At 43.0% G+C, this 18983-nt stretch overlaps 1 protein-coding gene and 1 long non-coding RNA gene across 4 annotated transcripts in view; both read right to left on the bottom strand.

Annotated features, from left to right (window-relative positions):
* ADAMTS2 (ADAM metallopeptidase with thrombospondin type 1 motif 2) overlaps positions 1-18983 on the bottom strand; it is a 225139-nt gene that overhangs the window by 115500 nt on the left and 90656 nt on the right. The window lies entirely within an intron of this gene.
* Positions 386-6371, bottom strand: LOC144321869 (uncharacterized). 3 transcript variants are annotated; one of them, XR_013387368.1, is made up of 3 exons: positions 4557-6371; positions 2814-3925; positions 386-526 (listed from the first exon to the last, which is right to left on the bottom strand). It is a non-coding gene; the product is annotated as an uncharacterized LOC144321869 (long non-coding RNA). The 3 variants fall into 3 exon arrangements; XR_013387367.1 differs by having other exon boundaries at positions 2814-3909; XR_013387369.1 differs by lacking the exon at positions 4557-6371 and adding an exon at positions 4407-4548.

Genomic DNA, 18983 nt, shown 5'->3' with positions numbered 1-18983 from the left:
TGCCTGCTCTGTCCCCTGATATCTGCACCCTCTGCCCAGGCCGTGCTGAGGTCATACCTCATCACCTCCAACCAGCCAGCAGCAGCCTGCATACCGACCTCAGCACGTTGGACCCTGCAACAGTACCTGGACCAACCCAGGCCTCCATAGGAGTGTGATCCTCACTGGCCAGGGCCCGTTGAGAGGCCTATCACCCCACACATTTGTGTCCTGCCCAGAAGACTCACCAGTATTCCTGGGCTGCACTTGCAATTGTGCGTCCTAGAAAATGCTGTTTGCTTTGCCCCCACCTGCCCTTTCTGGCACACTCCCATTCAGTCTACCAAACTCAGCTCCATACCCCAGCTCCTCACCCCTGCAAACAGAGCCAGTCACTCTTCTAGACTCTCACAGCAGTCTGTACTTTATTCTATTAAAACATGGATGACGTGGATTGGATTATAAAGTCATGAACTCCTGAAGGAAAAGCAGGTGTTGGACTCATCCTTGGGCCATCAGTCTGGCAGAGGGTGATGGTCTGTGCATGCTGAAATGAGAGAATAATTGGGGGCAAAAAGACAAACCTACCCCACCTGCGGGACACCATGAAGTGCTCAGGGTGCGTGAAACAGAAAACATCCTTTGTGCCTATGGGACCAAGTGCCCACCCATGTGTGTCTGAGTCTTGCCAAGGGTACCAGGCCCAGGCCCAGTGGAAACCAGATGCACCCCAAAGAGAATTGGCAGGTAGGCCTTAAACACACCTGCCTGGCCCTTCTGTCTCAGGTTCTAGGGACTGGCACTGCAGGTAAGTTCTAGGTCACAGGGGAAGGGCTTTGTTCCCATCCTGGCTAGAAGCATCTGCCTGGGACCAGTGAAAGGGCTCACATGCCAGGCCCCGCCTTAGAAGGGAAGGGAGCAGGGAAGGAGGTAGGAAGGAGGGTGGACCACATCTTTCCAGACCAAAGTTAGAATCCAGTACTGACACCAACCAAACTTGCTCCTCTCTACTGCAAGGCCCCCACCTGAACTGCTGACCCCCAGATAGAGCTCCTAGGAGGCCCCACGCATTCTCCCTGCACGAGGACTGCTCCAACTGTCCTTATCACCCACCAGAGTGTGGATCATCTCCTCATCTGACTCAGCCTCTTCTCAGAAATCTTCAAGCCTCAGCCCTGCTCCTGTCACCAGTGTCTGTGTTTACTTGGTCTTAGTTCTGGTCCCCATTGCACTGAGCATTGCCCCCCAGCCATAGGACAGTGCTTGCCCCGAAGCCCCTGCTATGCCCTAGCTTCCAGAGGTAGCTGTGCTTTGTGAGATGTTGACCCCATCAGGTGGCTGCATCCGGCCCAGCCCTTTGCCCCAAGGCATCCTTGACTCCAGGAAGGGAAGGCGCTGCCCCAGAAGAGAAGACGGGCATCCCCTCTCTGAAGGAGGTTCAGGGTTATCCTTCCCCTCAAGCCTGTAGACTCTGGACCCACGCCCTTCTGTGGGGACAGAAAAGGCAAACACTCTTCCCTGGTGCTTGGGGAAGATGGACAGCAGTCCCAAAGGTTCTGGCTACCCTCAGGAGTACAGAAAGGGAATCTAAATACCAAATCTGCCAGGCAAGCCCCACCTCTAGGCTGAGACTGAGGTCCTAAGACTTCAATGAAAATTACAGAGACAAAGCCAGAGACCTTAAGCCAGGGACATGGAAAGGCTGTCAAGACCTCTCATTGCAGGGCTTTTCCAAGAGGGTTTCCCCTTTGAGATCCCTTTAGTTACTTTGAACCAAATCACATCAGGTGATTGCTTCGCAATGGGAGGGCAGTGTGGCTGCTGCTGTCTGAGCTCAGGCGATGGATGATTATCTGAGCCACCATGTTACAGCATCTGGAAGAGTTTCCTGCTCTGGGGCCTCTTTTGGGGCTCTCTCTGTGTCCCTGGGGGGCCGGAGAGGCTGGCTTCAACTGCAAAATGTCAAGGCAAGGAGTAATGTGTCCCTTGGTCTTGCCTTCATCCCCAAAATCACCAGGATGCAAGAGTCTAGTGCTTCTCGTCCTGCAAGGAGCCAATGGAGAAAGCATCAAGCAACATAGCTAAAGAAGCCATGACATCTCTTTCTCTCTCCTGAAATATGTTGGACCATTGGCTGCTCTTGTGAGGGTCCAGGTGGAAGGATGGTGAGTTACCCAGAACTTGGAGCTGCCCCCATCAAAGCCATGACCATCCTACAACACACACGCCAAGCCCAATAACAAGACCCCGGTGAAGCTGCAGGCTCTGGAAACAGCTGAGCTGCCCAGTGGCTTGGAAGAAGGTGAAGCAGTAACATTTGCTCTGGGGGAATGCATGCGCCTCCTAAGCCCTGAAGGAAACCATGGAGGAGCTGGGGCAGCTCTAGTTCCCTGGAATGTGCCAACACCTCTCTGTGGCACAGGGAGGTATACACGGATCATCCCCTGGCTACTGACTGAGCCCCCCCTGCCCCCGCAATGGCTCCTGGGACACACCACCAGCTGCATGCCACTCCCTGCCCAGGGAGCTCCCATTCCAGTGGAGGTAACATAGAGTATGCCGAAAACGGTAAGCACCTGGAGAACAAGAAAAGAAGAGCAGAGAGGCTGGGAGTGCTACAGCCACTGCAAAATACACAAGTGGTCGGGGTATACCTCCCTGAAAGGGGCCATGTGAACAAAGCCTTGAAAGAGGTGGAGGGAGGAGCCATGGGAGCATTGGAGGCAGAAAGAAGGGCCCATGCTGGGCCAGGAGGCCAGGAGGGCAGTGGGAGTGACAGTGGGAAAATAGTAGGCAGTGGGAACAGGGTAGCAAAGAGCCAGATGGTGCAGCACCTAACAGACTGTAAGGATGCTGTCTCCTCAGATGAATGATGGGGGGCTGTTGTGGGGTTTTGAGTGGAGGACAGACATGATCTGACTGAAGACATTGAAGAATCACCGGGTGGAGAACAACATCGTTTAATATTCCGTTTCTATGAAAGGCCTGTGGACACGGGCAAATCCAAAGATAGGAAAGAGGTTCACAGTTGCCTAGGGCTGGGGGGACGTAGGAACAGAGGGTGACACCTGAGGAGGGAGGGGTCTTCCAGGGGTCATGCAAATGTCCTACGCTGACTGTGGCAAAGGTTGTACAGCTTGGAGAATATATTAAAAGCCACTGACGAAAAAAAAAATAAGTAAATAAAAATAAATAAAAGCCACTGACAGGGATCCCTGGGTGGCGCAGCGGTTTAGCGCCTGCCTTTGGCCCAGGGCGCGATCCTGGAGTCCCGCAATCGAGTCCCACGTCAGGCTCCTGGCATGGAGCCTGCTTCTCCCTCCTCCTGTGTCTCTGCCTCTCTCTCTCTCTCTCTCTCTCTCTCTCTCTCCCATAAATAAATGAATAACTCTAAAAAAAAAAAAAAAGCCACTGACTGTACACTTTAAGTGGGTGACTTGTATGGTATGTGAATTTTATGCCAATAAAGCTGTTTGAGAAAAAGAATCCCCACAGCCATACTTGGGACAGACCAGGGGCACTGGGGAGGGGGTGCACCATGCTCAGTTCTACTGGGGTTTGAAAGGGAAGCCAACAGATTTCCTGACAGGTTGCCCATGGCACGTAAGAGGGAGAGAGGAATGGGTGAAAACTCAAGCCCTCCACTCAGCCAAGGCTGGCCGTCCACAGAGACACTTGGTGCAGCAGAGCTGGGATTAAGGTTGGGAGTTCACTCCAGGGCATGCAGAATTCAATATTTCTGTTAGGCATCCCAGGGTCAAGGAGACAGTGGGACTAGGAGTCGGGAGTGAGGAAAGGAGGAAAGTCTTGGCTAGAAGTACAAACCTGGGAGCCATTGACATTCTGAGGGTGCAGAAAGCAACAAAATGGATGAGATCACCAATGTGGGATGTGGAGGAAGACAAGAAGAGCTCCAAGGATGACAGACACCTGGGGGATGCCAACACTCAGGGCGGGGAGAGAAGGGGGAGGATCAGCATACACTCGGAAGGGGGCCAGAGCCCCCCTTTTTTCAGGGTATCCTGGAAGCCATATCAGGAGTAGGAGGACCCACCCTGACACATGCCACTGAGGGAAACTCAGTGCTGGCCAATGGATGTGGCAACACGGAAGTCACCAGTGATCTCGAGGAGGACAGGTGTCGACAAGTGATGAGGGCAGAAGCCTGATTGAGTGGGGTTAAGAGAGACTCCCATTCTCCCAGGAGGAACTGGACATAGTAATTACTCTTTAGGGTCTTTTTCTATTAAGGGAGCCAAGAAAGGGGCAGTAGCTGGCAGGGGAGGAGAGGGGTCAGGTGTGCATGAGGAGGAAGATGTTGGGGGTGTGCTCCACCCTGGCAGACGGTGCCGAGACAGGCACTGCCACAAGTCCTGGTCACCGCTGTGGCCCCATAAATGTTCTCAGACCCAGTGTTAAGGTTCTACCTCTTCCAAGGGTTTTGTCCTGAGAGGGAAGTAGAATGAGGAGTTTGACTCTCCTGGCAGAACTTGATGGACCTCTTGGAGGGCAACCTCGATGAGCTTAGCTCAATTTGGGAGAGGGTGTCAGGTTCAGTGAAAGAAAAGGAAACCTACCCTTGGAAGAATTTCAAGAGAGGAGCTGGCTTGGGCCTTGGTTTTGCTGGCAGATGCGTGTAGCTACATGGATGAGGTAAACCCAAGCCCATCGTGGAAGCTGCTGAAGAACAGTGAAGCCCTCTGGCCAAGAAGACACTGGAATGTGGAATGAGGAAGACAAAAGAGAACCTTCCAGAGCTAGAGGCCAGGCCACTGCAGGCTGGGCTGAGCAACAGAATCAGGGGGCTGTGTCCACCAACACAGTGTGCAAATACCCACAGGACAATGTGGGTACCTCCCTTGTCCTCTAGTCTGTGTGACCCTGGACAGGGCAGCCGGTGCTTGCTGCCCCAGATGACCTCCAAGAGGCACAAGCTACCAGATATGACCTCATGCTGGTGGAAACCAACACAGAGAGGCTCCCCTCATCCCCCAAAGCTGGGCAAGATCAATTTGTTATCCTGAACTTCTGTGAGTCAGAGTTTTCAGCCTCACTGCCATCTAAACAGAGTCAAAATCAATTTGATGTCCAAAATGATGTGAAAATTGCCATGTCGAAGGCCATTCTGTAATTTCAATTTATTAAAGCCAAGCAACCGCAGCCCTCTTGGAGAAGTTTACCTCTGGGTAGGATTCAAGTTTGCTCTTTGTTTGACTTGCACAACTTGAATTCATTTCAGCATTTCAGGAAAAGGCCATTCATTTTTGCATGCAGAGTGCAGTTAAGAGAGATACAGACTCTCACAAAGTTTGTTTTTAAGTTCTGAATCTGTGAAAGAGGTTTACGATGTGTGAAGAGCAATTGTAAATAAAACTGTGTGTGCCTGCCTATATACACATTTTAAATTAGAGGGGCAAGTAGAGGCCATTGGTTTGACTTTCCAAACCAGTACCCCTCTTTCTGCTGGGAAGGGCCCTGCCTCACCCCATGTGGCTCTGGAATACATCATGCCTGATCTACCTCAGTTGGCACATAACCATTCTTTGCACCCCTCACTGCAGTGACTGGCACAAGAGGAGGTATGTGACTGGCATGAGGCTAATCACTGGCCCTCTGTGAGATTGGTACTGTGGAAGAAAGAAAACTTCCCTCCCTGGATCAGTGAGCTCACAGCACAAGCCTGGGGCTGCTTGTGCAGAGAGCCAATCTAAGGAGGAAGCCTCTGTGGGAGAGGCCAAGTTGAAAGAAAGAGGGAGAGACAGAGACTTAGCAGCTTCTTTTGGGACAGTTGTTCCTTCAATCATATGTGCCAGTATATTTCCTTTTCTTGGCTTAATTAGATTTGTGCCTCCAACACTTGCACAGGCATATACGGAGTCTTCTACCCTTCTCACTGCTATGGTCCCAAGATAGGTTAAGAATAAACTCTCTCAAGAGTTCCACTTCTGGAACGGTGGCATGAGGAACCCCTTGAACCTGTTTCCTAGCACAACAGCCATAACTGATAAAAATAATGAAAAGGAAAACCAACAATAGCAATTTAAAGTCTTTGGAAATTGTCCCAAGGGCATCCAGTAAATTAAGAAGTAACATTTATTCAAGAACAACTACTTAATCTTGGGAAGAAAACCCCAATTAGGAAGAACCGTAAGGAGGAGGCTGGAGACATAGACTTTACTCCATTCTATGCTGGAGACACAGACTTCACTACAATAGTCAAGCCAGGCCAAGAAACAAACAAATAAGCAAACAACAATAAAATAAAGCCCCAGAGTGGTAAAGTGGAGTCAATATCCATAAATGTACAGTTTCCAACAACAAACAAGTGAGATAGGCAAAAAAAGAAGAAAGTGTAACCCATAAATAGGGTGGGGAAGTAGGAAAGCAGGCAACATAAACATAAACTGCCTGTGAGCAGTCCCAGATGTCAGATTTAACAAAGATTTCAAAAAAGATCTTTTAAATACATTCAACGAACCAAATGAGGCCATGTCTAAAGAAGTAAAGGAGCTGTGATGACAATGTCTCATCAAATAAAGAATGCCAATAAAGACATTGAAATGATAAAAAAAAAGAGAGAGAGAGCCAAATGAAAATTCTGGAGTTGAAAATTACAATAAGCAAGAGGGCACAGCAGTAGATTTGAACTGGCAGATGAAAGAATCTTGAAAACCAATCAATAGATGTTATGTGACTCAAGGGATGGAGAGGAAGAAAATGAAGAAAAATGAACAAAGCCTAAAAGAAAGGAAAAACACCATTAAGGGTGGATATAGATAGATATAGATATAGATATATAGATATAGATATAAAACTACCAGAAGGAGAAGACAGAAAGTAGCAGAATAAAATAGAAAGGTGGCTGAAAACTTCTAGAATTTGATGAACATTAGTCTTTGTATCCAAGAAATGTGACAAACTCCAAGTAGGATAAATACAACAGATCAACATCCAGAGACATTGCACCCAAAGACAAAGAACATTTTGAAAGCAGCATCCGAAATGACTTGCTATATATAAAGGAGCCCACTGGGATTCACAATTGACCTCTTATTGGAAGTAATGGAAATCAGAAGGCAATGGAATGGCACATTCAAAGTGCTGAGAGAAAAACACCTGCCGGTCAAGAATCTTATACCCAACACAACCATCTTTCAAAAAAATGGAGGCAAAATACAGGCAGTCTCAGATAAACAAAAACAAAAACTAAGATAATTAGTTGCAAGCATCTTACAAGACATCCTACAGGGTGTCTCTTCAGGCTGAGAGCAAGCGATCCTAGATGTTAATTTCACACAAGAAACAAAGAGCATCAGTAAAATTAATTACATAATTATAAAAGAGAGCATAAATGCATTTTTCTTCCTCTTTATTCTGTTACTTGACTTAAAAAGAAATGCTATAAAATGATATGTGTATAATTGTATTGTTAAGCCTATATCATATAAAAATGTAATATATTTGCCAATAACAGCACAAAGGAGGTGGGTATGAAAGCTGTGCTGGGACAAGGAAATGATACCAGACGGTAACCTGAAACCATAGAAACAAAATGAAGAGAACCAGAAATGGTAAATGAGATGGTTAATTGAACTATAAATATATACTTGTTCTCCTTTCTTTACTCAAATTCTTCAAGCATTAAATTATTACAACATGTTGCTAGGTTTATAAAATACACAGAAGTATGATACACAGAATTATAGTTCTTGACATATAAGATTACATGGTAAAGAGAAATTAAGGTTGCAAAAGCATCAGATGACTTCATGATAGCAAAATTATCCTAGGTTAGCCAGGTGGTCCCAACGTGATCCCAAGGATCCTTAAAAGTGGAAGATGGAAGGAGAAGAGAAAGAACCAGAGAGATAGTAGCATGAGAAGCACTTGCCCTGATGTTCCTGGCTTTGATGTTGGAGAAGGGGATCATGAGCCAAGGGATGAAGGTGGCCTCTAGAAGGTAGAAAGGGCAAGCAAACAGATTCTCCCCTAGGGCCTCCAGGGGGACAAAGCCATGCCAATGGCTTTGACTGATTTTAGCCCATTTCAGACCTCTGACTTTCATAACTGTAAGGTAGTAAAATTGTTTTATTTAGACCATAAAATTTGTGGTAATTTGTTACAGCATCAATAAAGAATCAATATAAGATGTACAGTAGTCACAGCTCAAAGAATGAGAGGAGAAATAGAGTTATATAGGAGTAACAATTCTATAGCTTACTAGAATTAAGTCAGTATAAATCTGAAGTAGATTCTGATTACATTAAGATGTAATGGTAAGAAAGAGGGCATCAACAAAATAGTACAATAGAGAACTCCAAAACTCCAGCCCTTCACAAAAGCCACAAACAATCTGGTAAAATGTGTCAGAATCAACTTCCTTGGAGTTCAATAATTTAACTTCAAAAAACTTACAATAACCAGGGAAATGCCTAATGAAGAAAGCAGTGCTGTGGCATTTTAACTTAGCTGCTTAACCTCCCCCACTCCCAGCTCAGTAGCAGCTACAAAGAAGGGAGCCTGCATTCCTGCAGCAGGTTGCCAGTACCATTGGGAGTAATAATGAACCTTATTTCCAAAGAATTGTGGTTTATGTTCTGACCTGTCTGGTGGATCCCTGAAGGATCAGCTCTAGGGCTTACCTTTGTTTCACCTGCCTTAGAACATCCCCAGGGCTGAAGTGGGGCAGTTTGTTGAAAGGGTTTAAAGGCAAATATATTAGTTCCAGCCACCTGGGGGAGGGGACAACAGCTGGGACAATGCAAGCCATACACAAATCAAAACATCTGGGAAGGAGGAGGCTGGGGAAGGAGATAACTTGAAGAAGCCAGGTCTCTGGAAAAAGCTCATATACACCAGGGAATCTAGAAGGCCACACATACCCAGTATGGGGCACATGCTCAGAAAAGACCTGAGTAGACCCAAAGCTTTCATCTTTGGCTAAAATCTATGCTCTATGCAAATAAGAAGTGATTGATAACACAGAGTTGTAAATGATCTGGCTAAACAATGGAGGAGTGCCCTAACACAGAGTCTATCTGCAAAGACTGGGAGAGTGTTTTTTCCCTTGGCTCCAGGCATTTAAGGAAGCCTCTGTCAAATCACTATCTGACCACCAAGATAACAAAGTAGTCTTTAATTGCTCTATACAATAAATAATACAGATTTTACCAAAGGAGTTTTAATAAGTCACCAAACAACAACCCACAACAAGCAACAGCAAAAAACCCTGAAAAGGAGGGAACATGTGATTTCCAGAGTTGCCACATTACAATATTCAAGATGTCCAGTTTCTAGCAAAAAAAAATTATGAGGCATGCACAGAAACAAGCCAGTATGGTCTATTCACAAGGGAAATTAAAAAAAAAAAAAAACAACTTTCCCTGGAGAGGTTGATACTGGATTTAGTAAACAAGGACTTTAAGTTGACTGCTGTAAATATATTCAAACAGCTGTTCAGGCCATGAACAAAGACCTAAAGCAAAACAGGAGAAAGATGTCTCACCAAATAGAGAATGTTAATTAAAAAACGGAAATTACTAAAAGGTACCAAAAGAAAATTTGAAACTGAAAAATATAATAACCGAAATGAAAAATTCACTGGATGGTTTCATCAGCAGATGTGAGCTACTCCACAAAAATAAGATAGGATGATTATCCAGTATGCAGAGAAGGAAGAAAAAAGAATGAAGAAAATGAATGGAGTCTAAGAGATCTGTGGGAAACCATCATGTGCACCAACATACACATAAAGGGAAACCCAGAAAGAGGAGAGAAAGAGAAAGGGCAGAAAGAATATTTAAAGAAGGGGATCCCTGGGTGGCGCAGCGATTTGGTGCCTGCCTTTGGCCCAGGGCGTGATCCTGGAGACCCTGGATCGAATCCCACGTCGGGCTCCCGGTGCATGGAGCCTGCTTCTCCCTCTGCCTGTGTCTCTGCCTCTCTCTCTCTCTCTCTCTCTCTCTCTCTCCCTGTGACTAACATAAATAAATAAAAATTTTAAAAAAAGAATATTTAAAGAAATAATGACCAAAAAATTCCCAAATTTGATAAAATGTGAATATACACATCTAGAAGCTCTAAGTTGGATAGACAACAAAGAGATACAAACCAAAACACTTTATAAGCAAATTGTCAAAAAAAAAATATCAAAAAGACAAAAAGAGGGTTCCTGGGTTGGTTAAACATCTGCCTTCAGCTTAGGTCATGATCCCAGGGTCCTGGGATCAAGCCCTGCATTGGGCTCCCTGCTCAACAGGGAGCCTGCTTCTCCCTCTGCCTCTGCCTGCTGCTCCCCTGATTGTGCTCTTTCTCTCTGTCAAATAAACAAATAGAATTTAAAAAAAAAGAAAGACAAAGAATCTTGAAAGCATCGAGAGAGAAGCAACTCTACACTTATAAAGGATCATCAGTGAGATTAACAGCTGATTTTTCATCTGAAACTATAGAAGTTTCTACAGGGTGGGATGACATATTTAAAGTAATGAAAGAAAAATACTATTGAGCAAGAACTCTATATCCAGCAAAACTATTCTTCAAAATGAAAAAAAAAATTAAGACATTCCCAGAAAAACAAAAACTGAGAGAGTCTGTTGCCAGTCAACCTACCATGCTGGAAATGCTAAAAGAAGTCCTTTAGGTTGAAATAAAAGAACACTAGACAATAACTCAAATAAATTCATGTGAAGAGATAAAGAACACAATTAAAGGTAACTACATGTCCTTGGATTGTAACTCCTCTTTTTTTTCTATACAATTTAATAGATAAATTCATACTATAATATTATTAATCTATGTTAATGGACATGCAATGTATTAAGATATAATTTGTGACAGCATAACAAAGGTGAGGAAGATTGACTGTATAGGGACATAGTTTTTGCATACTATTAAAACTAAGTTTACATTAATTCAAATAAGGTTGTCATACGTTTAAGAAAATAATTACAATCAAAAAAAAAGAAAATAATTACAATCCCCTGGGTAGTCACTAAGAAAATGACTTTAGAATATACAAAGATATAAGAAAAGAGTCAAAATAATATGCCAGAAAAATTAAACACAAAAGAAGGCAGTACTGGAGAAACTAAAACAAAAAAGATATGAAATGTGGAAAATAAACAGCAAGTGGCAGATGTAACTGCTTTAAATATAAATGGATTAAACTCTTCAATTAAAAGATGTAGATTGGCAGAATGGATTTTTTTAAACTATGGTTCAACTGTGTGCTGTCTATAAGAGTCCCAATTTAGATCCAAAAACACAAATGGGTTGAAAGTGAAAGGATGAAAAAAATTACATTCAAATAGTAAGCATAATAATATTGTACTATAATGACATGATATGATAAACCCTGATTCAATGGCAGTATCATATATAAATGTATCAAAGTAACACATTACACACCTTAAATCTACAAATTGTAATATGCTTAATTTATCAAATAAAAAAAAACTTTAACAGTAAGTAAACTACTAAATTGGGGTGGCTGTCACACAAAACAGATTAAGTAAAAATATTTTATAACAAAGAGGAACACTATATATTGATGAAAGGCCCTGTCCATAAAGAAGATGTAATAATTATAAATATATATGCATCTAGAGTCCCAAAATGCATGAGAATTGAATTGAAGGGAGATATAGACAGTTTTACAATAATAGTTGGAGACTTCAATACTTCACTTTCAATAATAAATAGAATATCCAGCCAGAAAATCAATAAAGAAATAGAGGATTTGAAAAACACTATAACCCAACTAAACCTAACAGATATACATAGAATATCCCAACCAAAAAAGGCAGAATATACATTCTTCTGATATACAGTGGAACATTCTCCAGGAAGCCATGTGTTAGGCCACAAAACAAGTCTCAAACAAGTTTGAAAAACTGAAGTCAAGTGAAGTATCTTCTCCAACCACAATGGGATAAAACTAGAAATCAACAACAGAAGAAAAAACTGGAAAATTCATAAGTATGCAAAAATTAAATAACATACTCTTAATGGGTCAAAGAAGAAACTATAAGGGGAATTAGAAAATGTCTTGAAAGAATTGAAAACTAAAACATGAAATATCCAAAACTCAAGGGCTGCACCAAAAGCAGTACTCAAAGGTAAACTTACAGCTATAAATCCCTACATTAAAAAAAAAAACCTCAAATCAATAACCTAATTTACACTTTACAGAATGAGAAGAGAAAACTAAACCTAATGATAGCAGAAGAAAGGAAATAATATCAGAACAGAGATAAAAAAGAAAATAGAAGAATCAATGACACCAAAGGTGGTTCTTTGTGAAGATCAACAAAATTAAAAAACATTTAGCCAGACTGACCAAGATAAAAAGAAAGAAGCTTCAAATTACTAAAAGTGGGGGGAGGGGGGAAGTAGGGACATTATTACATTATTATCAAACTTATTGAAAAGTTTTAAAAGGTTTATTAGAGAATACTATGAATAATTTTATACTATTTGGTTAGGTAAACTAGATGAAATGACAAAGTTCCTCGAACACACAGACTTCCAAAATTGACTCAAGGACTCAGAAAACTATAGAACAGAACTGTAACAAGGAAAGAGGCTGAATCAGTATTCAGAAACCCCCAACAAGGAAAAGTCCAGGACCAGATCTTCACTAGTGAATTTCACCAAATATTTAAAGAATTAACACCAATCCTTCTCAAGTTCTTCCAATAAAATTGAAGAGAACACTTCCTAACTTATTTTACGAGGCCAAAATTACCCTAATAGGAAAACCAGACACAGACATCATAAGACTTCAGACTAGTATTCCTCATGAAGGTAGAGGCAAAAATCCTCAACTGTATACTAGGAAACTGAATTCAGCAGTGCATTAAAAGAATTATACACGTGACCAAGTGAGATTTATTCTAGGAATGAAAGGTAGTTTAGGGGCACCTGGGTGGTTCAGTGGTTGAGCGTCTCCCTTTGGCTCAGGTTGTGATCCCAGGTCCTGGGATTGAGTCCTGCATCAGGCTCCCCACAGGGAGCCTATTTCTCCCTTTGCCTGTGTCTCTGCCTCTCGCGGTGTGTCTCTCATGAATAAATAGAATTTTTAAAAAAGAAAAGGTGGTTTAACTTCGGATAATCAATCAATATATCAATCAATATAATACCATATCAACAGAATAGAGGAAAATAAACCACATGGTCATGTTCAGTGATGCAGAAAAAGCACACAGAAAAATCCAACACCCTTCATGACAAACCACTTAATAAACTAGGAGTAGGCAGGAACTTCCCCACCATGATCAAGGGCATTTATGAATAGCCCACAGCTGACATCATACACAATGATCCAGAACAAGACAAGGGTGACTGCAGTACTGAAAGTTCTGGCCAGAGCAGTTAGACAAGAAAAAGAAACGAAAAGCATCTAAGCTAAAAAGGAAGTGGTACACTTCTTGAGGGCAAATGGAAAATGAATCCTAGTGAGTATGATAAAAAAGTTGATTGTGGTGATGGCTGCCCGACTCTGGGGCTGTACTTACAAAACCACAGAATCGTGTAGTCTGAATGGGAGAATTATAGCCTATGAGTTACATCTCAATAAGTCTATTGTAAAGGAAAAATAGAAGAATGACCGGCCCCTTGATCTCTGACTTCTCAGAGACATTCCGAGTCAGGTCCAGGCCCCAGGTGACATTTGGTAGTGACTCACGTGTTAGGCATCAGCAAATGGTGCCTCTCAGTCCTGCTGTGGTTGTGCACTGTTGTGTGGTGCAAGGCCCTGGAAGTGGCAGTGTTCTCACCAGGAAGGAGAGTGGGCACTGCTACTGAGAGACATGTGTGCTCTTCCTTACCTCACACACTCCCTCACAGAGACAGCCTCTGCTCGTACCCAGACAGCCGCAGAGTCAGCACCCAGCACTGCCATTCTGTACTACCACCACCACCCCTGGGTGGCTTCTGCCAGCGGGGCCCTCACTCAGCGGGACAGGAGAGCCCCGGAGACGTCCAAGGTCCCCCAAGGGGAGAAGCAAAGCCCTCATCTGCTTGTCCTTTTCTTCATTCCTCACAGGGCTCAGGAAGCACCGAGGCTAGCGGGCAGCCTAGCCTCTGGTGCAGAGGCAGAAAGAGCCCACATTCTGCATCACACAGGCATGAGTTCAAGTCTCAACTCCTCTAGTTTCTCATTGTGCCAACTCTGAACCTTCTGTCTCTTTCCCATACATGGGGTTCATCTCTCCAGGCCCTGAAGAGAAAGCATATGTGAAAATGACATCTATGTGAAACTGGAAGTAAAGCATGAAAAGGCCTGCCAGTCAGGGAAGGTTTGAGCCTCTTACCCCCTTAAAAGCCTCCAGAATTATATTTCTGCCAGTGAGAGATCCATTCCAGCACAGAACCAATGTGGAAATTATTCTCCAGCCAGAAGAAGCAGAGCTCAAACCCCTTGCCCTGCCTCCCCAATTTCTGGATAAAATAGGCCGAGGTCTGAGAACATCCAGTCCTCAGATGGCAAGGAAACCAGGAGACAGAGAAAAAGGCTGGTCTCTGCTGATGGGGAACAAGCACAGGAGCCCTGGGGATGCAGGGTGAGAACTCAGTGAGCTGACCACAGTACATACGCAGGCCTACGACTGTTCTGTTGTTGGTAACCAGCCCTGACCCTCCTGGGGGGAGGTGTAGGAGGGGAACACACAGGGTGCATCATGCTCCGGACACTTTGCAAAACAGACTGGCACTTCCTCAAGAGGCTGAACAAGTGGATCCTCAACTTTATGGTCAACTAATATTCGACAAAGCAGGAAAGACTATCCACTGGATAAAAGACAGTCTCTTCAATAAATGGTGCTGGGAAAATTGGACAGCCACATGCAGAAGAATGAAACTGGACCATTCTCTTACACCAGACACAAAGATAAACTCAAAATGGATGAAAGATCTAAATGTGAGACAAGAATCCATCAAAATCCTAGAGGAGAACACAAGTAACACCCTTTTAGAACTCGGGCACAGTAACTTCTTGCAAGATACATCCATGAAGGCAAAAGAAACAAAAGCAAAAATGAACTATTGGGACTTCATCAAGATAAGAAGCTTCTGCACAGCTAAAGAAACAGTCAACAAAACTAAAAGACAACCTACAGAATGGGAGAAGAGATAAAGGGCTAGTATCCAAGATCTATAAAGAACTTATGAAACTCAACACCAAAGAAACAAACAATCCAATCATGAAATGGGCAAAAGACATGAAGAGAAATCTCACAGAGGAAGACATAGACATGGCCAACAAGCACATGAGAAAATGCTCTGCATCACTTGCCATCAGGGAAATACAAATCAAAACCACAATGAGATACCACCTCACACCAGTGAGAATGGGGAAAATTAACAAGGCAGGAAACCACAAATGTTGGAGAGGATGCGGAGAAAAGGGAACCCTCTTGCACTGTTGGTGGGAATGTGAACTGGTGCAGCCACTCTGGAAAACTGTGTGGAGGTTCCTCAAAGAGTTAAAAATAGACCTGCCCTACGACCCAGCAATTGCACTGCTGGGGATTTACCCCAAAGATTCAGATGCAATGAAACGCCGGGACACCTGCACCCCCATGTTTCTAGCAGAATGTCCACAATAGCTAAACTGTGGAAGGAGCCTCGGTGCCCATCGAAAGATGAATGGATAAAGAAGATGTGGTTTATGTACACAATGGAATATTACTCAGCCATTAGAAACGACAAATACCCACCATTTGCTTCGATGTGGATGGAACTGGAAGGTATTATGCTGAGTGAAGTAAGTCAATCGAAGGACAAACATTATATGGTCTCATTCATTTGGGGAATATAAAAAATAGTGAAAGGGAATAAAGGGGAAAGGAGAGAAAATGAGTGGGAAATATCAGAGAGGGAGACAGAACATGAGAGACTCCTAATTCTGGAAAATGAACAAGGGGTGGTAGAAAGGGAGGTGGGCAGAGGGTGGGGGTGACTGGGTGACGGGCACTGAGGGGGGCACTTGATGAGATGAGCACTGGGTGTTATGCTATATGTTGGCAAATTGAACTCCATTAAAAACATAAAGAAAAAATAAAATAAAAGTTTATTATTGTAAAAAAAAAAAAAAAAAAAAGAGGCTGAACAGAATTACCATATGATCCAGCAATTCTCTTAGGTTTGTAGCCATCACACAGAAGCAGGAACACAGGGGAAGAGACAGCCCAGGAACACACACCGTGCAGAGGTAGCCCTGGATCCCAGGAGCTGGGCCTGGCCTCAGTACCCACCCAGAGCCAGGGTGGCCCTTCTCACTGAGTCACCTTTGCCACCCTCTGTTAAATCCCAGGTGAACAGCCCCTCGTGGAGCTGTTTAGAAGGCAGGGCCCATAAAAATATGTGTTTCTTACAGCCCACATCATATTTTTCTTCACGCAGAAATTTCTTGTGAAGTTACACATTTTTGACTTCTCTTGAGAAACCAGAAGATCCAACAATACTGAGCCAGCATCCTCATAGGGGCAATAATCATCAGAACTGAGCGGTTTTCTGCTTCATTGATTTTGGGTCTCATTGTGTATTATTTTGTTCCCTTTTACTTTCCATTGGGTAAATTTGCCTTTTTCTATCTTCTTAAACTGGAGATTGATTTCTTTAATTTGCAGCCTTTCTCTTTTTGAATATAAATTTTCAACCAAGTTTTGATACTTAGTGCTTTCTTTTAATCAGATTTTAAAAGTTCTTAAAGTTTCATTATTATTTCTTGTCAGATCCACAAACTCCTTCAAAGTTTTATTTTTAAAAAATTTCCAGGGACACCTGGGTGGCTCAATGGTTGAGCATCTGCCTTTGGCTCAGGTCGTGATCTGGGGGGTCCTGGAATTGAATTTCATATCAAGCTCTTTGTGCCTATGTCTCTGCATCTCTTTCTTTGTGTCGCTCATGAGTAAATATTAATTAATTAATTAATTAATTAATTCCAAATGATGGCAATTTTCGCCATGGAGGTTGCTAATTTTAAGCTGAAAGGTATGACGGTGAGGAAATGGGACCTGCATTAGAACCACTCTTTTCTGATATTTCCTACTTATTTTTTCTCCTTTCCCCTTTATTCCCTTTCACTATTTTTTATATCATAAAGGGACACAGAACATGAAGGACCCCTAACTCTGGGAAACGAACTAGGGGTGGTGGAAGGGGAGGTTGGTGGGGGGTGGGGTGACTGGGTGACAGGCACTGAGGGGGGCACTTGACAGGATGAGCATTGGGTGTTATTCTGTATGTTGACAAATTGAACACCAATAAAAAATAAATTTATTTAAAAAAAACCATTCTTTTAACTTTTATGAGACCTGTACTTAACAAACCAGATTTATGTTGCAAATGTGGTCTCAGGAAGAATGAGTTACCCTCCACCTGTCAGGCTCAGAATTTATCTATCCCTCAAATTAAGCTCATTGGTTGTGTTATTCAGGAACTTCTTTGTCCTTGCCGAGCTTTGTCTACTTAATCCAACACTAATTGGAAAAAATGGCTGAAATCTCACCAAAATGAGGATAGATTTGTCGGTTTCTCTATCTCTAACAAAGTTTACATCACATATGTTGAGGCTGCTATATTGAAGGACTGGATGAACCTTTGGAAGTGCTCTATCATCCTGGGGAAATGAAGTTGTTCTCATTAGGCGGTGACCTGACAACACTTTGAGTCAACTGGGTCTGAGCCTGATATCCCAGTGCTGGCTTGTGCAGTATTTCTTTGGCTGTGCAGTATTTCTGGTTTCCATACTTTTCCTGTCAACCTTTTCTTGTATGTATGGTTTAGTTGTACCTCTGGCGATAGTACACAACTGGCTTTTGCATTTGGGTTTGGTTTGGCTGATCAACTGTGACAATATCTGTCTTTGAATTGGTGAGTTTGATCCATGCTCTGATTACTGATATAAATTTGGACTTGACTCTCCTATCTTAACCTATTATTTCAGTTTTTCTCTCTCTCTTTATCTCTCTTTTTCGGTTTCCCCATTCTCCTTTTCAACTTTTCTCTAATCCATCCTCCCACGGGTGTGCTGGTCTGCCCTGTGGACATGTGCACACCTGTAAACACACTCACACATACCCACACCAGTTCCAAATCAACATTAGCACCAGTTCAGTCTTTGCAGGGGGTTCTAATGTTTTGTTTTGTTATTTTCTCTCTTTGGAGAGGAGGTTGGGGTGAAGGTTTGTGTTGTTATTTCTCAGATTCTAACATTTTCAGGTATAGAGCTTCACCAGTGTTGACTGGCACCCCAGCTGGCATGCCATCTTGGAGGGAACCTCGAGTACCACTTCAGTGTCCACTCCACTGATCTCCCCTCAGGAACTTGGGGAAGGCCACCTTCCCACGGAAGCATGTGTTAAATTTGTTTTTGCCAACTTTATTTTATTATTTTCTTTTACTTTTTTCATCATGATAAGTGCACGATTTAATCTCCATCACCTATTTCCTCCATCTTCCCATCTACCTCTCCTCTGGTAACCATGACTTTGTTCTCTATAGTTAAAAGTCTGTATTTTTTTCCCTTTGCTCATTTGTTTTGTTTCTTAAATTCCACATGAGTGAAATCATATATTATTTGTCTTTCTCTAACTTACTTCGCTTAGCATTATACTCTAGTTCCATCCATGTCGTTGCAAATGTCAAGCATCTTCTTTTTGATAGCTGAGCAATATTCCCGTGTGTGTGTGTGTGTGTGTGTGTGTGTGCGTGTGTGTGTGTATAATTACATCTTCCTTATCCATTCATCAGTCGATGGACACTTGAGCTGTTTCCATAATTTGCCCATTGATAACACTGCTATCAACACGGGGATACATGTATCCCTTTGAATGAGTGCTTTTGTATTTTTGTATTCTGCATTTTGTAGTTTGATAACCGGATTGTAGGAGTAGTTCTATTTTTATATGCTGGATTTTTTTTTTTTTACCATAGTCCCCACTGCTCCCTATTGTGTTATGCCCCTGGACATCACAAATGCACACTGCTGCCTATTCTAGGCA

This window comes from Canis aureus, chromosome 10 (genome assembly GCF_053574225.1).
Source record: "Canis aureus isolate CA01 chromosome 10, VMU_Caureus_v.1.0, whole genome shotgun sequence".
Classification (NCBI taxonomy): Eukaryota; Metazoa; Chordata; class Mammalia; order Carnivora; family Canidae; genus Canis; species Canis aureus.
Note: the sequence above shows the minus strand (reverse complement) of the source record. Positions and strands in the feature narration are given on the sequence as shown.